At 46.3% G+C, this 21,344-nt stretch overlaps 1 protein-coding gene and 1 long non-coding RNA gene across 4 annotated transcripts in view; one reads left to right on the top strand and one right to left on the bottom strand.

Annotated features, from left to right (window-relative positions):
- Positions 1–21,344, top strand: part of Pitpnc1 (phosphatidylinositol transfer protein, cytoplasmic 1) — a 262,829-nt gene that overhangs the window by 56,889 nt on the left and 184,596 nt on the right. The gene's annotated exons all lie outside the window — the stretch shown is intronic.
- Positions 96–3,442, bottom strand: Gm11713. Its single transcript, XR_389089.4, has 2 exons — positions 3,220–3,442; positions 96–582 (listed from the first exon to the last, which is right to left on the bottom strand). It is a non-coding gene; the product is annotated as a predicted gene 11713 (long non-coding RNA).

Here is a 21,344-nt window from a genome sequence, read left to right as displayed (position 1 = left end):
GAATGTAGGGCTTGGACCTTAGCTACTTCAGCAGAGTCTGCCAGCCCCAAGCACCTTGCTTGTCGATTGTGACAAGGGTGATTTTGTCTGTTTGCTTTTTTTTTTTTTTTTTTTTTTTTAAATTTAAGGAACACCAACCCAAGACTTTATAAAGTGGGGGCGAGATGAGAACACTCTGGTTTTCCGTGCTCAGCCTTGCCGAGGTGACCTGGCAACGAACTGTTTCCCTTTATCCCGCTGGATTTAATCCTTCTTCTGAGTAACAGAGCAGGGCTTTGTTTCCCGTGAGAGTGGATTTCTGCTACCAGGAGAATTAGCTGCCGGTTTATTCTCGAAGGTGCCTTCTGATGCAAGGAGCCTTTGGAGCTGTGCATAAATAGGGGCCATTGTTCGGGCATTTGGTGCAGAAGGTTTGAGTTGCTAGCCCGGTTCCAGTCGGCCTCCAGGTCGCTCTGACTGGCTGGTTTGTTTTTCTTTTCTCGCCCCGCCCCCCTCTCCTCCGGAGGCCACAGGTGGTCCTTCCCTCTAGATGGCTTTGGTCCCTGCATCTCACAGCTCACCCTGTTCTGGATCCTTTTCTGCCTAGAGACGAGAAGAAAAAAAAATTCCTCTGTGTCCGAATGAATTCGATTGACAATGAAAGAACTCGAAGTGAGCTTAGCCAAGGCACCGCAGAAATTGATTTGGGAAGGGTACGGCAAGGAGATAATTATGTTTCTGATTATTTTATTTGAGGGGGAAGTAATTAGAGATTGAACCTAATACCTTGCCCATGAAAGGCCAGTGGCTACCATGGAACTGTATCTGGGACTACCATATTCCTCAGACTCCAAACCCCAGGTTTTGCTATTTGGCAGCACTGGGCCATCACACACGTGAAACCAGCATCCCAAGTCTTTATTTGCTTGTTTATCACTTATAGTCAGGGTCTCATGATGTAGCCCAGGCTGGCCTTGAACTTGTGTCCTTCTGCCTCAGCCCCACACCCCCAAGTTGCTGGAATTATAGGCATTTATTATCATGCCTAGTTAATTATTTTATTCCTTAAACTTTTGACTGTATGAATCCCTGTCTCGGGGGATTTTTTTTTTTCCCTATATGAGGGGTGTGTGTGTGTGTACCATTGTGTGAGGGTGGGTGGGCGTGTGCCATGGTCACCTGCTAAGGTCATCAGAGGACAAATTTTGGGTGTGAGTTCTCTCCTTATACGATGAGATTCCCAGCAATCAAACTCGGGTTGTCAGGCTTGGCAGCAAGCGCCCTTAACCATGTGCCATTTTTAATTTTTTAATTAGAGATAAGAGAGGCAGAGGAGCCATGTTGAGCAAGCTGGTTCATTCTTTGTGTTTGAGAAGAGTTTAGAACAAGGACAGTCATTTAGGTGATCCCCTCTCCCCCACCCCCACTCCCACCCCCACCATGAGTCTACTGTGCAGGTCTGATCTCCACCCTCATTAACCACACCTCTTCCGGGACTTTGTCAGGCCCCTATACCCGGCCTTTCTTCCTCCTTCCATGGGCCCCTGCTTCCTGGGTGTCCGGTCCATACTTAGAGCTATAACTTACTGGTAAAACCTCTTTTATTGCCATCCAAAGTCAAAAAGGTACCACTATCTAGTGTTGTTATCTTTTTATTTTTTGGTTTTTCGAGACAGGGTTTCTTTGTCTAGTCCTGGCTGTCCTGGAACTCACTTTGTAGACCAGGCTGGCCTCAAACTCAGAAATCCGCCTGTCTCTGCCTCTCAAGTGCTGGGATTAAAGGCGTGCGCCACCACCGCCCAGCTAAGTGTTGTCAGCTTGAAATTCCAATCCCAAATTACAGCTAATCTGCCTAAATTGTCCTGTCAACTCTGGTTGTATTTGGATGTCGCTTGCCCACAGAAGTTAGACACTACTGCTAACCACCGGTTTCCAGTTGAAGACCACCTAGCTATGTGTGAAGGAGGTGAACGCCAGACCGTTTGTGTCTGCCTGGTTCAAAAGCCGACGTGGCCTCCAGATGACCCAAACTCATTATAATCCTATTATAACGATAAAGAGCATGCCCAGACAGTAGTACTGGAACATATCTTACCATGCCCTAATTAGTGAGGAAAGAGGCTGTATAATACCTGGAACCCAGATAATGATAAGACATCTGTAGAGTTGTCGTCTACAACACTTACAACACCCCCTCCTCACATTCTCCGTGATACATGGGTGTACACACACACACACACACACACACCACTCATACAGCCAATAATCACTAGACTTGCTTCTGATGCTGCTGCTGCAGACTGCTTGAAGCCTTGGATTAGGTTCTGTCAGTTTATCCGAAGTCTGTCAGTACATAGCATTCTAACCAGAGTCTGTCAGTATGTAGCAGTCTAACGGCTCAATTTGAGGCTCTGTGGTTATTTATTAAGCTACTGTTACAAGGAGCACAATTCCTTTTTTTAAGAGGAAAGGAAAAAAAAAAAAAAAAACAAGTGAGTACCCCTTTCTATTTTCTTGACAGGTAGCAGGGAAAGAAAGCCTTCCCTGCCTTTACCGTGGTGAGATACGTAGCCTTGCTGGGAGGCCTGGCTTGATTTGTATGCATTCTTCAACCCAACCTTCTGGGCAACTCAGAGAATTGAAACCCAGTGACTGTCCCTCCAAGGGATGGGAGAGGAACAAGAAACCGGCTATGTCCAGTCACTTGCCAAAATGGTCAAACCGAAAAGCTTAGACATCTCTGTTTGTTTGCTTTTGGGTTTTGAGACAGGGATTTTGTGTTCCCTAGATGACTTGGAACTCACGGCCATCCCTCTGCCTCAGTCCTCTAAGCGCTAGGATTACAGATGTCAGCCAACATGCCCAGCCAGTATGCCTCACTGTCACTTTCTCTACAGTGACGTTTGTTATGTTATGTGGTTTTAGAGTATTTAAAATGTCATTAATTGTTTCATATATGTTCGCAATGCATTTTGATCATATCAGTTCCGGCCTGCACCCCATTTCCTCCAGACCCCACCCCTCCAGGACATCTCCTTCCCACTTTTTTTTTGTCATTTTTTTAAAAACAATTTTTTATTAGATATTTTCTTCATTTACAATTCAAATGCTATACCAAAAGTCCCTTATACCTTCCTCCCTCCCACTTTCATGTCCACTTTTTTATTTTGTTTTTCCTTTTTTTTCTTTCTGTTAACCCACTGAGTCCACTCAGAGCTGCCTACTGAAGTATTGACTCACCTTGTTGGCTTGCTCTTATAGCTGCAGGGAGTTCCCGAGTGCCTGTGACCATGTCACGACCAGGATGCCTTTGCATCGCCCTGCCGCCCTCTCTTCAGGCTGTTCCCCAGCCTTGGGGTGGGGGTGGGTGAATATCCATACAGATATCCCACTGAGCAGTGCTCATAGCCTGGGCATTCCTTTTCTGCATTTTGGCCAGTTATGATATATCTCTTTCTGAAAGGCTAATCTTTATGTATCACAGTTGGTAAAAAGTCTTTTTTGCTTTCTTTTGGCCATGGGGTTGGAACCAAAGTCCTTGCACAAACTAGATAAGCTTTCTACCCAAAGGGTACTCCTTAGCCACACTGGAGACACTTTTTGGGCTGTGTGGTTTTTGTTCTTGTTTTGAGATGTGTGTGTATGTCTATCTGTGTGTGTGTGTGTGTGTGTGTGTGTATGTGTGTTTATTAACAGGGTCCAGAGTGCCATCCCCATCAACTCAAAAGAAGGAACTAAAGAACGTTTTGATGGCTAAGCTCAGAGTTTGAATATTTAAGTTAACAATACTGTCTTTCTAGTGGTGAGGTTTGTGGATAGCCAGGGACTACCAAGAATTAAACAGTAGTAACAAGTGTCACACGGCAGTGTCTCATTTATCCCTGCCTGGTGTAATTAAAACTATACTTCATGTTTTCTTTCAGGACTTAGAAGGAGAGCAAGAATGCGTTTTCCTACTCTTTTTTCTTTTTTTTTCTTCTTTTTATTTCGAAACAGGGTTTCTCTATGTAGTCCTGGCTGTCCTGGAACTCTCTGTAGACCAGGCTGGCCTCGAACTCAGAAATCTGCCTGCATCTGCCTCCCGAGTACTGGGATTAAAGGCGTGCGCCACCAATGCCCAGCTGTTTTCCTATTCTTGAAGTATTTTTAAAAATAGGTTTTTTATTTGTTTGTTTGTTTTGTTTTCGTTTTTTAATGAGGCAGGCAAGATGGCTCAGTGGGCAGCAGTGCCAGCCACCAAGTCCAAGGAAACCTGAGTTTGATCCCTAAAGTCCATAAGACAGAAGGAAAGAACTGGTTCCTTAAAATGGTCTTCTGACCTCTGCATGCGCAGGCACTCCAATAGATTCTCCCTCTCTCCCTCTTCCTCTCTCTCTTGCACATGCTCCCCACACACACACTAGACTATGGCCTCAGTTTTTGAGTTTCTTTTCTTTTCTTTTCTTTTCTTTTCTTTTCTTTTCTTTCTTATTTTTAAAATTTATTTTTATTTGTTTATTTTGGCTTTTTTGGGTTTTTTTGTTCTGAGGGTGTGAGGATGGAATCTCCTTTCCTTTTTCCTTTAATTTTGAGAGAAAGCCTGAGAGAAGAAGGCCTAATTTGCTCAGGCTGACCTTCTCTGTAACCCTGGTCGGCCTTGAACTTCCTTCCCCTCCCCTCCCCTCCTCTCCCCTCCCTTCTACTCCCTCTCTTCCTCTTCCACTCTCCCTGCCTTTCCACTTCCCATCTCTTTATTCCCTCCCATCCTTTATTCATCCCCCCCCTTCATTTGTGTGCACGCATGCGCACATATCCTCAGCTAGCTTTACAGGCTTCTTGGCTCTCCCGCTTCACTTGCCCATCTTTACTGTAGGCGTGATGCGATTATCGGTGTGGGACATCACATCTGGCCTTTACACATAGATTCTGAGGGGTAGATGTGTGCATCCAGGTCACTTTCCTCCTGGTCAACACACCTTAAGGAAATTGGAAGCCTGGCTTGGTGGGTGGCCAGAAGCCAGAATGAAGCCAGAGACAAGCTAGCGACACGATGAGAGCCAAATCGTTGAGCACCGCATACTTTGATCTCAGCTCATAAAGTTAAGAGCTGTTTAAACAAGCATGATGGCCAGCAGGTGGCTGTTGGGTAGGTTGTGCATGCCACATGGAAACACTGGGAAATGGATGACTGAAGACCCCATCAGGGTGAAACCGGACAGGCCAAGATGTCTTCCTACTCCTTGAGTGTGTAATGAAAGAGCAGAAGAGAAAGCAACAGAGGGAGGGAGAAGATGGCCGAAATACATTAAGTGCTTGTGTAACGCTTTTAAAGAGAGTAATTGGTTAAAAAAATAATAATTTAAGGTCAGTCTGATCTACCTAGCAAGTCCAGGGTCAGCCTGGGCCATATTCACCCCTTTCTCAAACAAAACAAAACGCAAAGAAGTCATATCGTTGGCTGTATGTTGACTGTATCAGTAGTTGGGCTGTTTCAGACTGGGGAGTAGGATCCCCTTGTCTGGGTGGGTCACTTGCTATGGATAATAATGGTGTTTTCAACGAAAAGCTACTTATGATTGCTTGGACATCTGTCTTGGTGTGGACATATTTTCTGTCCTTTTGTGTAAAGTAAAATTTCTGGATCATGTGTTAATGAAACTGTCAGGGGTTGGGTAAGATGGCTCAGTAGGTAAAGGCACTTGCCTCCTAGCCTGGAGACCTGAGGTTCCTCCTGGGGCCCACAGGGAAAAGGAGATAACCAGCTCTCTGTCCTCTGACCTCCTGGGCCCCTCCCTCACAAACAAACAAACAAACACACACACAAACGACCAGACCATTTCCCACAGTAGCTGTGGTGCGTTACACTGTAACGGGCACCATGTGAGGGTTTGGGCTTTATCACATCTCCGCTAGTCATACTTGGTGTTTCCTGCGTCTTGCTTACAGTTGTTCTAATGGGTGGGCGGTGATATCGAATTGTGGTTTTAGCATGTATTTCCTGTGCTCTGCTAAGACCACTTACAATTACAGAGTGTGTTCTGCTCTGTTATTAGTGAACTCACTCTCCTGACTCTGAGTTGAGGTAAACGCTGACTGCTGAGCCACCGCTGCAATTGGGCAGGGTATGTGGACAGTCCTCAGGGGCTGAGTGAAGCTCAAATCCACATTTCCTAGGATCCTCAACCCTAGGTGTCAACCTGATTGGATTAAGACAGGTTTGGGGCGTAGTGGGGGGTCAGTGCACACACCTTTGTATGTCTGTGGACGTGTTTCCAGACAGGACTAACTGAAGAAAGGCTCGCCTTGAATGTGATCAGCACCCATGGGCTGGGATCTTGGGCTGAATTCAAAAGGAAAAGCTGGCCGGGTGGCAACATTTATCCCCTGTTGTTCCCCCACACATTCCCACCCCTCATTCACCTGTTCTCAGGTGCACTGAGATGTAAGCAAGTTGTGCCACACACTCCTGCTGTCACAGCTAGGAGCTGATCAGCCAGCTTGCCCCCCCCATCCCCCCCCCCCCAATGGTAACTTTGTGTCCCTTCAGTGAGCCTGAAGAAATCCTTGCTTTTTGTTTGATGTTTAGCAGGTGACTAGGAGAACCTGTAAGACACTGAGTGACTGGCCGGTCCTCAGTTGTTTAATACCAGAAACCACTGATACGTTGACTCCTGAAACTATGAAAGTCAAGTCTTTCTCCCCTGAACCAACAATGTTCTTTCTACCCATTCCTAAGAAGTAATACACTTGGCCAGTTGGGTTTGTTTTTTTCGTCTTTTGCTGTGTTTACCCCTCGGTGAGATGCAAATGGATGAAATAAAGAAGGAACAGAAGGAAAGAAACCCCTAGCTCTCCATGACTAAGAGCTTGTAGCAAGCAGAGCTTGGGTGAGAGCCATTGGCTCATTACATACTCCGTGGTCCTAGGTGTGGGAGTTTTTATCCCGCCTGCATCTTCCCTCCCCTCTCCTCTGCATCAGCAGGAGCTCTGCAAATATTTCTAGAAAGAAGGGATGAGTAGGAATATTTTAGGCACTGTGGCCAAGAGAAGGTAGCGATGTCGTCGTGTAGGATGAGATAAAGCAAGTGTTTCTTTTTTTCTTTCTTTTTATTTACATCTATCTGTGTACCACATGCGTGCCTGGTGCCCATGCAGTCCAGAAGAGGACGTTGGATCCCTTAGAACTGGTTGCGTGCTGCTCTGTGGGTGCTGGAAACCAAATCCAGGCCCTCTAGAAAACCAGCCAGTCCTCTTAATGTTCTTATTGATAAAATTCAAACTATAGTCATCTTGGATACTATTTCTTGGGTCCACCAAGGAAAGGAATGGAATTCTTTTTGGGGGAGAGAGGCATTTTACTGAACTGCAAGCCGAGAGTCAGTCTGTCCAGTCACCATGACAGAAATGTGGCGTCATTTTTCCTGCACAAGTTCTTTGGAGCTGGTTGTGGCCGCCATCCAGAGGGTTCACGCAGCGTGCGGTGTGGCTCCGCTTCTGTGATACTGGGAAGCTCTTAATCTGGGAAACTGGTCTCAGAATCTGGGGTGGCTCCTTGGATTCGAACTCAGACTCACCCGCCCCTTAACTGTGTCGTCTGTGCTCATTACAATCATGTTTCTAGAAGTTTCTCTTGTGTCATCTCTAAGATGAATACTAGTGATTGGAGTCAGCTGATGCATAGCTGTAATCCCAGAGACTTGTGAGGCGCTGAGGCAGGAGGCTGTGAGTTTGAGCCTGGAATGCATACACATAGTGAGTTCAAGGTCAGCCTGAGCTACAAAGCAAGAGGCAGGAGTTCTGTTTTCAGCATCTACAGCAAGTAGCCCACAACTATTTGGCACTCTAGAGCCAGGAGATATAACGACCTCCTCTGGTGTCTGTGCCCACTCACCCATGCATTTGTGCGCGCGCGCACACACACACACACACACACACAGACATATATACATAAAATAAAAATAATAAATCTTTTCTTCCCCTTTACAAAAGGGAAGATAAGATGGCTCAGCCAAGTCCAGTGACCTGGGTTTGAGCCTTTGAACCCACATGGGGGAAGGAGAGAGCTGATCTTGCAAGTTTTTGTCTTAACTACACCCAGGCACACATGCGCATGCATGCTCGGGCCAGGGTCAGACAAACAGAAAATCAATGAATATAAAAGAGAAGTTTAAAAAAGCTGAGAGATCTTGCCTCTTTCACAAGTTTCTCATGAAACTAAATTAAGATTGAATTTCAAGTGTCATGAGTTTCATACTTTTTGATGTATTTTTTTCTCCCATTCATTTAAGGATGTAGACTTAAAATGCGGCCTACTGATCCAGTCCGTGGACACCGCACAGTAGGCGCTGGGGTCATCTCCACTTACTTAGAGACAGTGATTGCTTCCTCCCTTAATTGCAAGGCACCATATGCTCACCTCAGGAAACTTGGAAAACACAGGAAAGCCCAATAAAACAAAAATTAGGCACTTTGTCCACAGCACAGAGGTGCTTCTCAGATTCCATACCGCTGTGTGCCTTTCAGTCTCCTGTCTGGATACATCACACGCTCTTATGTTATTTCTCATGTATGGATATGTGTGTTTAGCTGCGTGTCTGTGTGTGCCAACTGTGTGTAGGTGCCTGAGGAGGCCAGAAGAGGGTGTCCGATCCCCTGCAGCTGGGCTTACAGGTGGTTGTGGACCATTCAATGTGGGTGTTGGAAACCAGACTCGAGTAGCAAGCTTGCTTAACCACTGAGCCATCTCTCCAACCTTCCATCCCCCATCCCTGTGCATTTTAAAATAAGTCCCAAGCCCACATCATGCCTATTGCTTGGCATTATTTTCACTTATGAAAAACCACCACCCTTAATATTTTAATGCTCTGAACTTTAACAACTGCATTCTAGTCTATCCTACAAATGCACTAAATGGTACCTACGCAATTTTCAAAAGCATTAAGCTTGATTTGCATTTATTTTCCCCATTAGACTTAAGTCAGTGCTAAACTAGTACATACATGTTTGTACGCAGCTCTGATGAATTCCTTGGGGGTAAATTACAAAGCTGAATTGCTGAGTTAGAGAGGTCTAGAGATATATAGCTCAGTGGTAGAATGCTGGCACAGCAGAGGCAAGGACTGGGCTTGAGCCCCAGCACTGAAGAAAAGAACGAAGAGCATCTACATTTTGTGTGTGCATGTGTGTGCATGTGTGTTCATGTGTGTTCATGTGTGTGTGGACACCAGAGGACATCTCTGGGTGTCAAGCTCTGGCTACTGTTTTCTTTTGTGCTGAGGCAGGGTCTCACTGTGTAGACCAGGTTGACCTCTGTCCAGACCAGTTTTGAGATTAAAAGCATGTGCTACCACAATGGGCTTCTTGATAGTGTCTCTGTGGGGGCTGCAGAGACGGCTCAGTGATTAAAAGCACAAACTACTCTTACAAGGGACCTGGGGTCAGATCCCAACACCCACACAGTGGCTCACAACTGTCTGTAACTCTAGTTACTTACACACACACACACACACACACACACACACACACACTAAATACAAATAAAAACTTTTTTTTTAATGTATGAGTACACTGTAGCTGTCTTGAGACACACCAGAAGAGGGCATTGGATCCCATTACAGATGGTTGTGAGCCACCATGTGGTTGCTGGGATTTGAACTCAGGACCTCTGGAAGAGCAGTCACTGCTCTTAACCAATAAGCCATCTTTCCAGCACCCCTCCCCCATCCCCTTTTTTTTTTGAAGTGACAGTTTCTTATTGGCCTGGAGCTTGCTCAGTAGGCTTGGCTTGCTGGTCTGTCTGTTCCAGGGATCCACCTGTCTCTGTTTCCCAACACTGGGACTCTAAGGCATGCCACCAGGTCAAGCTTCTGTTTTCAATATGGGGTCTAGGGCTAGAACTCAGGTCACCATGATATAAGGTCACCACCTCAGAGAAACACCAGCAGCCCTCATCTGAGTGTTTGAAGCAGTCGCTACTGCCCTTTTTAAAAAAAATAAGTAATTTATTTAATTTTAATTCATGTGCGTTGGTGTCAGATGCCCTGGAAAAGGAGTTACAGACAGTTGTGAGCTGCCATAGGCTGCTGGGGATTGAACCCAGGTCTTCTGCAAGAACAGCCAGTAACCATCTCTCCAGCCCTCTAATGGCTTATTTTATACAGCTACTTTTGTGTCTAGATTTTTCTCCTTTTAAAAGTGACTTCTGTTATTTTCATGCTTCCCATTTTCCATATTCTTTTCCTTTGTTTTCCTCTCCGGTCCTGTTGAATTAAACTTTAACCCGTTCCTCCTCCCTTGGCCCTCTGTTTGGTTTTGCTGCTCTTTAATGTTTAATGCGTATTAAATAGCCACCTGACGCTAACTCCAGTCACGCTCCACTCCCTTGTGTTTTCATTTCAGACTTCAGCTTCTATGCCACATCACATTTTCTCCTATCTGTATTTTTTTTAACTGTTAATTTCTCCGGGCTTGGTTTCCTGAGACAAGCGTTTTTTACTAGGTCACCCGAGTTGGCCAGAGATGCTTCTGTCTCGGTCCCCTGAGACTGGGATTACACGTGCACATTGCCATGCATTCTTTTAACCAAGTGATTCATTATTATTATTTTAGAATTTTGTGTTTGTGGCAATTGTGAGCTGTCTGGCATGGTTGCTGGGACTTGCACAGGTCCTCAGTGAGAGCAGTAGATCTCTGTCTGTGTCTCTGTCTCTCTCGGTCTCTCCCAAGACAGGGTTTCTCTGTGTAGCCCTGGCTGTCCTGGAACTCACTCTGTAGACCAGGCTGGCCTTGCACTCAGAAATCCGCCTGCCTCTGCCTCCCGAGTGCTGGGATTAAAGATGTGTGCCACCACTGCCCAGCCAGTGCTGTTTTCTCTTCCCACACTAAATTGGATTTACTTGTCCCATGGGCTCTCTGTTGTGTCTGACAAAATTTCCTGACTACCTGGTAGTGACTGGATCTCTCTGCCCTGAACTCACTATGTAGCTCAAGGTGATCTTGAGGGCTGAGAATACAGAGGTGGCCACCGTGCCCCACTTTTCTTGCCACTCTTTAGGGGTGTCTGTCTTTGATATTTTGCAGTCTCACTACTGTGTGTATAGATTTTTTTTCCTTTTATTCTGTTCAGAACATGACATTTGGGAGGGTTTGTGTTTTCACAATCTAAGAAGCCTCTTAAATATTATCTTTTAAAATATTGCTAATGTTACTTTATGACCGAACACAAGAGTTGACTGACAGCCCCAGCGGACACAGTTCCCTCTTAGAAGACAAACTCCCACTGGCTTATGCAGAATGTGAAAGGTGCCTGTCTGTTCCTGCAGGGATCAGGACTCCTTTAATAAATGACTTTGGCCCAGGAGTCCCCATCAGCATGGTGGCACACGCCCTCTCTCCCCATTCCCTCTTCCCTTCAGAGTTTCCCTCTTCCCTTCAGAGTTTCACATGTACTAGGCAAGCCCTCTGCCTGCACTTCCCCCTCCAGCACTCTCTCTCTGAGCCTCTTCTTCTCTGAGCCAGGTCCTGTGCTTCTTTTTTCTTTCCAGCCCTCCCTGCCAATTCCTACTTCTGCTTCTTTCTTTTCCATTGTTTTCTGACATGGCCTTTCATAATCTGCTCCTCAGAGGACACAGACTAACTCAATGTCTCTGTTTTTATTAACTTGTTCTTGGACTAAATGTATATGGATCTTCACATCGTATTCTCTTTTGTCCTTTAACTATTTTTTCATTCCCTCCCATATGTGTGTGTGTATATATACACACAGAGAGAAATATTTATGTTGCCCATGTTTGTGTATGCTCTCATGAGTTTATGTATACTGCATGTATACAGGAGCCCTTAGGGGCCAGAAGAGGGCAGCAGATACCCTGGAACTAGAGTCACAGAAGTTGTGACTCTCTGTGTGAGTGAATGTTGGGGGACGAGGGGGGAAGGGGGACGGAACCCCGTTCTGTGCAAGAATAATAATAGTAAGCATTCTTTTTGTTTTGTTTTGTTTTTTGTTTTTGTTTTTTGAGACAGGGTTTCTCTGTATAGCCCTGGCTGTCCTGGAACTCACTCTGTAGACCAGGCTGGCCTCAAACCCAGAAATCCACCTGCCTCTGCCTCCCGAGTGCTGGGATTAAAGACGTGCGCCACCACCACCCGGATGTGGGATGTGGGCCACCACGCCCGGCCGAATAGTAAGCATTCTTAATTCCTAATCAATCTTTACAGTCCCTTTCTTGCCATGTCTGTTGCCCCACCCCCACCCCCACCCCCATTTTTGCTTTTTCAAAGACAAGGCTTCTCTGCATAGCCCTGGCTGTCCTGGAACTTGCCACCAGCACCCAGCAAGAAATTTATTTCTAGAAGTACTATTAATCTTATTTTCACATCAGGCTGTTTTTGGCTTGTTTTATTTTGTTTTTTTAAGAGGAAATATATTTAAAAAAAAAATTCAATCCCTCTAACCATTAATAGTTTTAGGTATACTCATTTTGTGTTCTTTTTCAAATGAGAAAACACACACACACACACACACACATTTGGAAGGGCTATAATTTCAGAAGTCATCAGTTCTCCTGGAACTGGAGGTACAGGCATTTGTGATGTGTCCAGTGTGGGTACTGGGAACCCAGTTCAGGTTCTTTGCAAGACCAAGACTGTGCTCTTAGCCACTGAGCTGTCTGTCTCTCCCCCTCCAGAACAGTTTTATTACCTCCAATTCCCTGGAGCTCTAGGATCATCTGTTATGCTTGCTATTCGTGGCACATCATCAATTTAAGTTTTCTTTAAGCTGTTCGTTAGGTTGCATTTCATCTTGGTGTCTTAACGTCATCTGGAGGACCTAGGACAACCTCTGGCTGGGAGCCAATGTTTCTGCTAACTTCTTAGTTAAGAGCATCCAGGTCGCCCTGCTGATATCTCAGAATTGGGGGTGTCCATTTTTCAGCAATTTGTTTGTTTGTACTGAGTTTCAGGCCCTTAAAATCGTCCTCTTGTTGTGAGATCACGGTAGCTTTCTCTCCACTGTCTTTCATTTCATGCAGTGAGCAGCCCGAGGAGGATCCTGAATCCCTTGGGATGTTCCAACTGTCCTCCTAGGGTGGTTCAGAGTTGGACATCCTTCATGATCTGAAAGCCCCCTCCCACAGCCCATGAAGCAGCCCAAGTTTTCCATCTTCACTTCCCCTTTGGGCTGAGTACATCGCTCAGACACCCATTTTGTGTGTCCCTATCTTTGGGGCTACATCTTATGCAGTGGGAGGGTTTTATTCAGCAGCCCCATCCCTTATCCTGTCTCATCACCACCACATTATTAAACTAGACATCTCCTCTATTCCACCGAGCGCTGGCCTTGAACATTCTCATGCATGGGTTCCTAAGTCCCGTCGTCCATTCTCAGAAAAGCAGACTAGGAGACCTTGTCACTGATGGTGCACGTATCTTATGTCTTGAGAGGGACAGAAAGCTGCTATTATTTCCCAAACCTTTCTATGAGACAAACAAACAGCAACAACAATAATACGGCCCCGTAAGATTTTACAAATGGCTGCTTAGAAAACCAAATATCGAGCTGAAAAGATGACACGGCTGGAAAGGACTTGTTGGCAAGCTTGACAATTGGAGTTTGATCTCGGGATCCCTCCCAGGTGGTGAGAGGCAAGATCCGACTGCCACAAGTTGTCCTCTGACCTCCACATGTGCGCCACGGTGCTAGCACGTACACATTCCAGGGTATTCAATATCCTCTCCTGGCTTCCTTAGACCCTGCAGTTAGACACTGCATGCACGTATGCACACACACACACACACACACACACACACACACTAAAACAAATACTGACTCTGCTATTTTTTCCATTTCAGAAGCTGGGTGACAGAGATCTGGCCACCCCCTGGTCCCAGCTTTCCCCAATCCTTCTCAATTTGTCCTTTGTCAATGGGACAAGAGAGATTGAAGTGATATATAGTCCTAATCCACTGTGCTCTGCTAAAAAAACCAACTTAAAATGAAGCGATGTATTGCTGTGGCAGGTGTGCTGCTTCCAAAAACTGTCAGCATGATTCCTCACTGATTCTCTATACCTTTCTGTCAGCCTCCGCCTCACCATTGCTGGCCAGAGGTAGCCAAGCAGTTGAAGGTGGCAGTGTGTACCCCTGCCTGTCTTTAGTCTGGGGTGTCCTTTATTCATGTTGTAAGGCTCAATACTCTTCCTGCCTTCAACTTTGCAAATTAACAGGGAAACTTCAGATGTCTCAAGTGAGGAATAAGACATAGGTTTGGAAAATGCTTCTAGAACCTTCTGCTAGAGTGAAGTAGATAACAGATTCCAGTAGAGCAGCAAAGGACAAGAGCCTTGGAGGAGGGCACCTGCGCAAGTCTGCTCTGTGTGGGATGAAGCTACGGAGTAGCCTGGGATCCGGTGAACCCGGAGCACTTACCTACCACACACATCTCTACTCTTCTTCTCCAAGCTCGTCCACTCCATTGCATTGGAGAACCAGGAAGCAGGAACTTCTTCAGGGATCAAGGCAGAGCCTGGGGCCCAGCCATCAGTGGCTTTCATCCCCAGCTGTACGCAGATATTGAAGAGATTGTTCTCAAGAGTCTTGGGATTTTGAACTGACCTTCTGGGCCTTCAGTCTTTCTACTTAGAATTCTAAATTCTCTACCAGCATCGATTTATAACTATCAATTTACAATTATCAATTTATAGGAGAAGAGGGTTGAGCACTGCTAGCTGCCTTTCTTTACCTCTGTGGCTTATTTTGGTCAGGTTTTTTTTTTTTTTTTTTGAAGTTCTTCTGCCTATTTGCTGACCGGTCTCTGAATACATGGGATTCGTTTCCACAGCATGCATCTTGGCGGCCATCAATTCAGCTTTCATGAGTCCAAACTTGTATTGTCTTCGTTTCTTCCCTCATTTGGCTCACTGGAGACCTAAAGAAATAGATTTAACGTCTAGAACATCTGTTTTCAGCCTGTGGATCCTGACTCCCTTCGGTGTTGGGGAGGTCGGGGGAATGACCCTCTTACAGGGGGGCTGCTTAAGACTGTCCGAAAACACATATATTTTACATTGTAGTTCACAACTATCCCTAAAATCACAGCTATGAAGATAGCAGTGAAAATAATTTTATGATCGGGGGTCCCCACAACATGAGGAACTGTATTAAAGGGTTGCAGCATTAGGAAGGTTGAGAACCACTGTTCTTGAAGGTTCTTAACTTGAAGTCAAGAACTATCAGTCTCAGGCGATAAAAGTGAAGCCACTCTTTATGTGTGCAGAGAACCACTGGGCATCAGCTGGGCCTACACCCCATTCATTTGCTTCTAAGGGCTCCTGCGTGGCTGGACTGTTCATCTAGCTGGGATGTTGGATCTCTCTGCGCTTCTAACACACCAGTTATTCATAAAAGCATTTGGCTGATGGCTTTCTCGGAATGGCCTGCTGGTCAGGACAAGCCTCATCTATATTTCAAGGAATTTCTTAATGGGAGAAACAGAAGACTTTTCCTTTGATTAATTCATTGCTTTTTCCCCCCCTCCCCATCCCCAGTCCTCACGGACTCCTAGGTTGGGAACTCTAAGAGGAGGTCAGAAAGGAAGGCTAGGATATGGGAATACCATAGAGCTGGCTCTATTAAGGTCTTTGAATGTTGTATTGCATTGTGTGGCAGCTCGGGAGAGCCCACAGTGATTGGGATTGTTCAACTTGTACAGCGCATTAAAAACCCACAAAGAGAGCCAAGTGTTGGGAGCTTTATCGTGTTCTCAGCCCTCTGCTCATCATTGTATGACCTCTGGCTTTTAGGGCCGTTTAAGCATGTTGCAAATTGTATTGTTGCTGGTATAGGGCACAGAAGTGCACCTTGCGTTCTGTGTGCTGGGGATCAAACCTGAAGCCCCTCATCTGCCAGGCCTGTTCTGCCCCACTGAGCCACACCCACCTGTAGAGAATAGGCCTGGGTGGTGGTGTATAAACCCCTTTAAGTCTCTGGTTTGATTAGACATACATACAGTCTCACATGGCTCAGGCTGCCTTCTGGCTTGCTAGATAACTAAAGATGTTCTTGATCCCGGGCCTCCACGCCCTGCACACAGGCATGCACCACTGTGTCTGGCACTCGGGGAAAGAGTGTTAGATTCCTTGCTTTCTGCACCTCTGACTTCAGTGGGACCCTCTGGGGTTGCTAGAGGCATGGTGGCCCCCAGTGCTGGGCAGCAGCCAGAGCAGGAGGCCAGTACAATTCTGGTGTCTTTCAGCTACTTCCTTCCAAACGCATCGGGAGGCAAAGAAGGCTCAGCAGTAGTAATTAATTTTCTCTCCCCGACAATCCAATAGCCAACCTGGTTCTAAAAAAAAAAAAGTTTCTCTTACAGACAAGACTTTGACCTTAACTTTTTGCAGGATTGTAACGGGTTATCCGTTTACTCACGTTCCCTTAAATGCTTCGGGGGCCAGGTTTTCTTCCATTCTACCTGAGAAGGCTGAGAAGGCCCTGAGCCACCAAGGAGAAGTGTTTATGAATTTCAATTTCTTTCCAGATCCAAGGTCTGGGGGGGAGGACAGTGTGGACCAATCCTACCCACCTTACCCCCTCCTCTCTCTGTCCCTTCCACCTTCCTTCCCTTCCTTTGTTTTTTCCTTTACATTTTTAAAAAATTGACTTTATGTCTGTAGGGTGCATATAGCGGAGAACTGATGTCATGGGTCTGGTGGAGGTCAGAGGATAACTTCCGGGTCCTGGTTTCTGGAGATTGAAATTAGTCTGTCAGGATTGGTGTGAGCATCTTTCCCTGTTGAGCCATCTCCCTTGCCCCTCCTGTTCGTTTTTATTTGGGTTTGGCGTGATTGGCGTATTCTTTAAATGGAGGCTTTCCCAGGCTGTTGAAGCGGTGAACCTTGGGACTAGGTATTGCTCTCCCCTTAGCCTAACTTGCCTCGTTGGGACCTAGTATGCTTTGCTTGTTTTACATGCGCCCTAAGCAGGTTTATGCTATGTGTTGTCAGGACTCGGGGCAAACACCAAGTTCTGTAGCTCAAACATGAAGTCCTTTCGAAATGCAGAAAGGGGTGTGCTATGTGTTTGGGTCTTGTCAAAATGTCCCCATGCTCTTGGAATCAAACAACACCTACCCAAGGAAGCCAACCTGGTCTGGAAGGTGTTTCCTAGGACAATATTAGAAAGCAGTAAACAAACCCTCGCTGTACACCTGAGATGGTCCTTGATGTGAGTCTCTAGAGACATCCCAAGGTCTTAGAAATGAGCTGAACAAGGCTGGACATAGTGGCATGTTCCTGGAAACCCAAGGCTTTCAAGGCTCAGGCAAGAAAAGGAGCCTGAGGTTTTGATTCTAGCCTGAGCCTACATAGTGAGACCCTGTTTCCAAAAAATGAATTGAAGGACGGACGGCTCAGAAGATTAATGTAAAAAGCTGGGTGTGGCTGCCCCTGTGCGGGGCATCCCAGCCCTATAGAGAAGGGTGGGAATGGAGGGAGGATGCAGAGGGAGGAGCCCACCAGCCTGGCTCCAGGGTTTTTGAGGGACCCTGTTTCAAGGAATAAGGTAGAATGCTAGAACAGGACACCCCTTGTTCTCCTCTAGTCTATGTGCATCTGTATGGGTGCGTGCGGGTGTTCATACCCAGGAACACACAAATAAACACTAAAATTTAAAAAGGTTCAATTCATTCAATTAAAAAAAATGTAATAAAGGCAGGCTTGTGCTCAACTGGACAGGATCAATTTCAGCTTCTATAGTGAAGTATTAGCACTACTGGGTTCATTGTCTTCGAGATGCTCAGTGGGCAATAGTGCTTGCTGCTAAGCAAGTCTGAGGACCTGAGTTTGACGGTTAGAATCCGCCCAGCCAGGGACGAATGCTGACTCGCCGAGGCTGTGCTCTGACCTCCACTTGTACACCAAAGCTTGTGGCAGCCTCCTGTCTGCCACACACAGAAAATAAATAAAAATGTAATAGAAACTTAAAAGAATTTGTAGGCATAGTTAAAACCTCCCCAGTAATAAATAAATATAAATTTTAAAACTGTGTGTATCTATACGTGCGCATGGATGCAATTGTCCACAGAGTTCAGAAGACGGTGTCAGATCCTTCTATAGGTTTTAGGCAACTAGGAACCACCCAGTGGTGGGTGCTGAGAAAAGAACTGTGGTCCTCTGCAAAGAGCAGCAAGCAGTCTTTTTTTTTTTCCTGGCTTTTCGAGACAGAGTTTCTCTGTGTCCTGGAACTCACGCTGTAGACCAGGCTGGCTTCGAAATCAGAAATCCACCTGCCTCTGCCTCCGGAGTGCTGGGATTAAAAGCGTGCGCCACCACGCCCGGCTCACAGCAAGTGTTCTTAAACGCGCTCCCCCCACCCCCCTCCAGCCAGCTCTCCATCCCAGTGTGTAGTTTTGAAGAGAGGCTTCAGGTCCTGAAATCTGGCCTCTGGCATTAAATTCCCCAGTGCATCTTGCCTGCAGCCCTCGCATCAGCTGTCCAGTCGGCTCCTACTTCTCTCTATCCTTCCACATTTACTAAGTGGAATCCTTCCCTTCATCTCCATCTATCTACTTATCTGATCATTGGTTTATATCAGAATGGTCCCACAAGTACTTATTTTATTCTCTGTGTGAGAGATGTTTTTAAAACAGGCAAGCAGCCTCCCTGAATCGTGTGGTGGGATGTACCTGGGAAAGCATTGGATCCTGGGAAAGCCGCAGTAGACAGTATGTGTGTGTGTATGTGGGGAGATTCCTAAGGCCAGCCAAGATGGGATGCAGAAAGGAAAGTCAGCAAGGGCGGAATTGTGGGAAGGTCCACATCAGAGAGAACATGGAAGGGGCGAGTGTTCATTTACTTCTGTCTTCTCAGAGATGAGGGTTTACTGCGACCAGGATGGAGAATTGACTTTTGTGATATAATGCTTGGTTGGAATGCCTGGGTCCTGGAGTGGTGTTTTTGTGCCTCAGAATAGTTAATTGTGCTGTCTTGCACACTTGGGAGGGCGGGGAGGAAAGGCTTTCGGCAGCATCCCTGACCCCTGACTCTTGGATGCAATGATCACCATCTCATGTCTCCAGAGGTGCCCATCACAATGTCCCCAGACAGTGTCAGATGCTTCTGGGCTGACTTCCTCCCCTGCTGGTTTTCCCGTCTGCATCCCATCTTGGCTGGCCTTAGGGGACACACACACACACACACACACACACACACACACACAACCAGATCATCCATACTAAGACCCATGGGCATGAAATAGTTCACACCAGCCTGCCAGTCAAGACCATTCTTCAGGAGCTGTGTAACTTGCTTTTTGTTGTTGTAACATACCTATACCTATACCCACTTAGTGTGTGCACAGATGGCTCGTACACACATACACACCCAGAGGACAACTTGTAGAATGCAATCCTCTCTTTCAACCATGTGTGCTCCTGGGGTCAACCTCAGGTCATTAGGCTCAGTGGCAAGTGTCTACCCACTGAGCTGTCTCACCAGCCCCAAAGTTGTTTTCTGAGACAATGGAACCTTGGCAAGCTAGCAAGCCTGTCTCCTTTTTCCTAGCTACCGTCCCCATCTTTGCCCGTGGTTTCTGAGGAGCTAAACTCAGGTCATTGTGTTACATAGCCAAGCAATTTACCAACTGAGCCATCCACTCCCTCATGAAAGACCTTGATTTCTTGGGGGGGACAGTTGATGGTTCTCATAGCCTTCATCCAACCAAACGGGGAGACACGTTCTAACTCACAGACGGTGTGAAGTGATTCCAAAAAGTGCTTCTGTGTGTGTAGCCTCTCTGATTCATGGTGGGGGGTTGTTTTGCTTTTTTCGTGGTTTCTGTGTGGGCTTCGAGAATTGACTGTGGTTGTTATGACAGTTGGGGACACAGAAGCACTTCTCACCCGTTAGTCGCTGAAAGCCTGTTTGGTTTCAGTCCAACACAACGCCTACCAAGCTGGGTGTACATTGGTTTCTACTAAAGTCATTTCCTCGGACAGCTGGGGGACGTGAGGACTTTTTAACTCTCTTTACGACTCTCATTTGTCTTCGAAGACATTGCATTTTGGCCTAGGGTGTTTTTCCCCCCTTCTTTTTCTTTTCCCAGTTGTTCAGTATTTCTGACGTTGCCATTTCAGATCTAGCAAAGGTGACAAAGGTTAAGGGAGAAGCCAAGGCTGAGGCCTGAGGGACCATGTGCAGCCATTGATGCCATCTGTTGGAGACTGGCAGAACTGATACCCTTGGAGCACAGTAGATCTAACTGCCAGCTTAGAAATCAGACCTTGAGGAATTAGCAGAGCCACGGAGAGCGCTCCATCATGGAAGTGTGGGTCTGTAAAGTCAGCGCATAGTCACTGTTTGTGAAATTTGATTATTGAGGAGCACTAATGAAAACAATGAAGACGGTCGCACACAGCGGTGACAAGATTCTCTCTTCTTTCAACTGTCACCCATTTATTTCTGCACCAATCAAGTTAAGCCAAGGTATTCCTATTTCTGATGATAAAAGCTGAGATTCTGTGGCTGGCAATGATAAGAGCACTGGCTGGCAATGGTGAAGTCATGGGTTTGATTATCTTCAGTACTCCACAAACCCTGGCTAGGTGAGGCACACAACACTGGGGAGGTAGAGGCTGGAGGGTTCAAAATCCAAAGTCAGCTTAGCTACATAGTGTGTTCAAAGCCAATCTGATAGGCCTAAGACCATGTCTCAAATAGATGAACAGACTCACAGATGGAGCCCATGCCTAGTGTGGAAGTTTAGTTTCCCAGAGCATCACAAAGGGAAAGCCAAATAGATATCGAGGCAGGCCAGGGAGGTATGCGCCTGTAATCTAGCATCTTGGAATGTAGATGCCAGAAGGAGCTTGAGTTCTAGGCCAACAGCAAAACCTAACTCAAGTAACACAAACATAAAAACAAAACAACACTAAAAGGTCCCTCCTTAATACCCAGACCAAATCCCATGGTATCAATGGTTAATGAGGCCAGCCAAGGTGGCTTAGCAGATGGCTTGCCAGTGAAGCTGGTGACCTAGGCTCAAGTTGTCCTTTGGCCTCAAAACTCATGTAATAGCACACATAACAGTCACAGAGTAAAAATAAGACAGTCAGTCCAGCCAGTTGGTCCTTCATTCCAGCTATAGATAAGAATCCGTAGAGAAGTGTAAAGGCCCAGGGGTGGGGCAGGAGGGTTGGCTCAGCTGTTGTACGTGCCAATGTGAGCATGAGTTTGTAGGTTTGACCCCCATACAGGTAGAGTTGGCCAAGGGAATGGAGACAGTTGGATCCCTGGGCTCCCTGGCTGGCCAGCCTAGCCTATTTGGTGAGCTATAGGCCAGTCAGAGAATCGAAGAATAGGTGGCACCTGAGAGATAACCATCTAGGTTGACCT

This window comes from Mus musculus, chromosome 11, assembly GCF_000001635.26.
Source record: "Mus musculus strain C57BL/6J chromosome 11, GRCm38.p6 C57BL/6J".
In the NCBI taxonomy this organism is placed as follows: Eukaryota; Metazoa; Chordata; class Mammalia; order Rodentia; family Muridae; genus Mus; species Mus musculus.
Note: the sequence above shows the minus strand (reverse complement) of the source record. Positions and strands in the feature narration are given on the sequence as shown.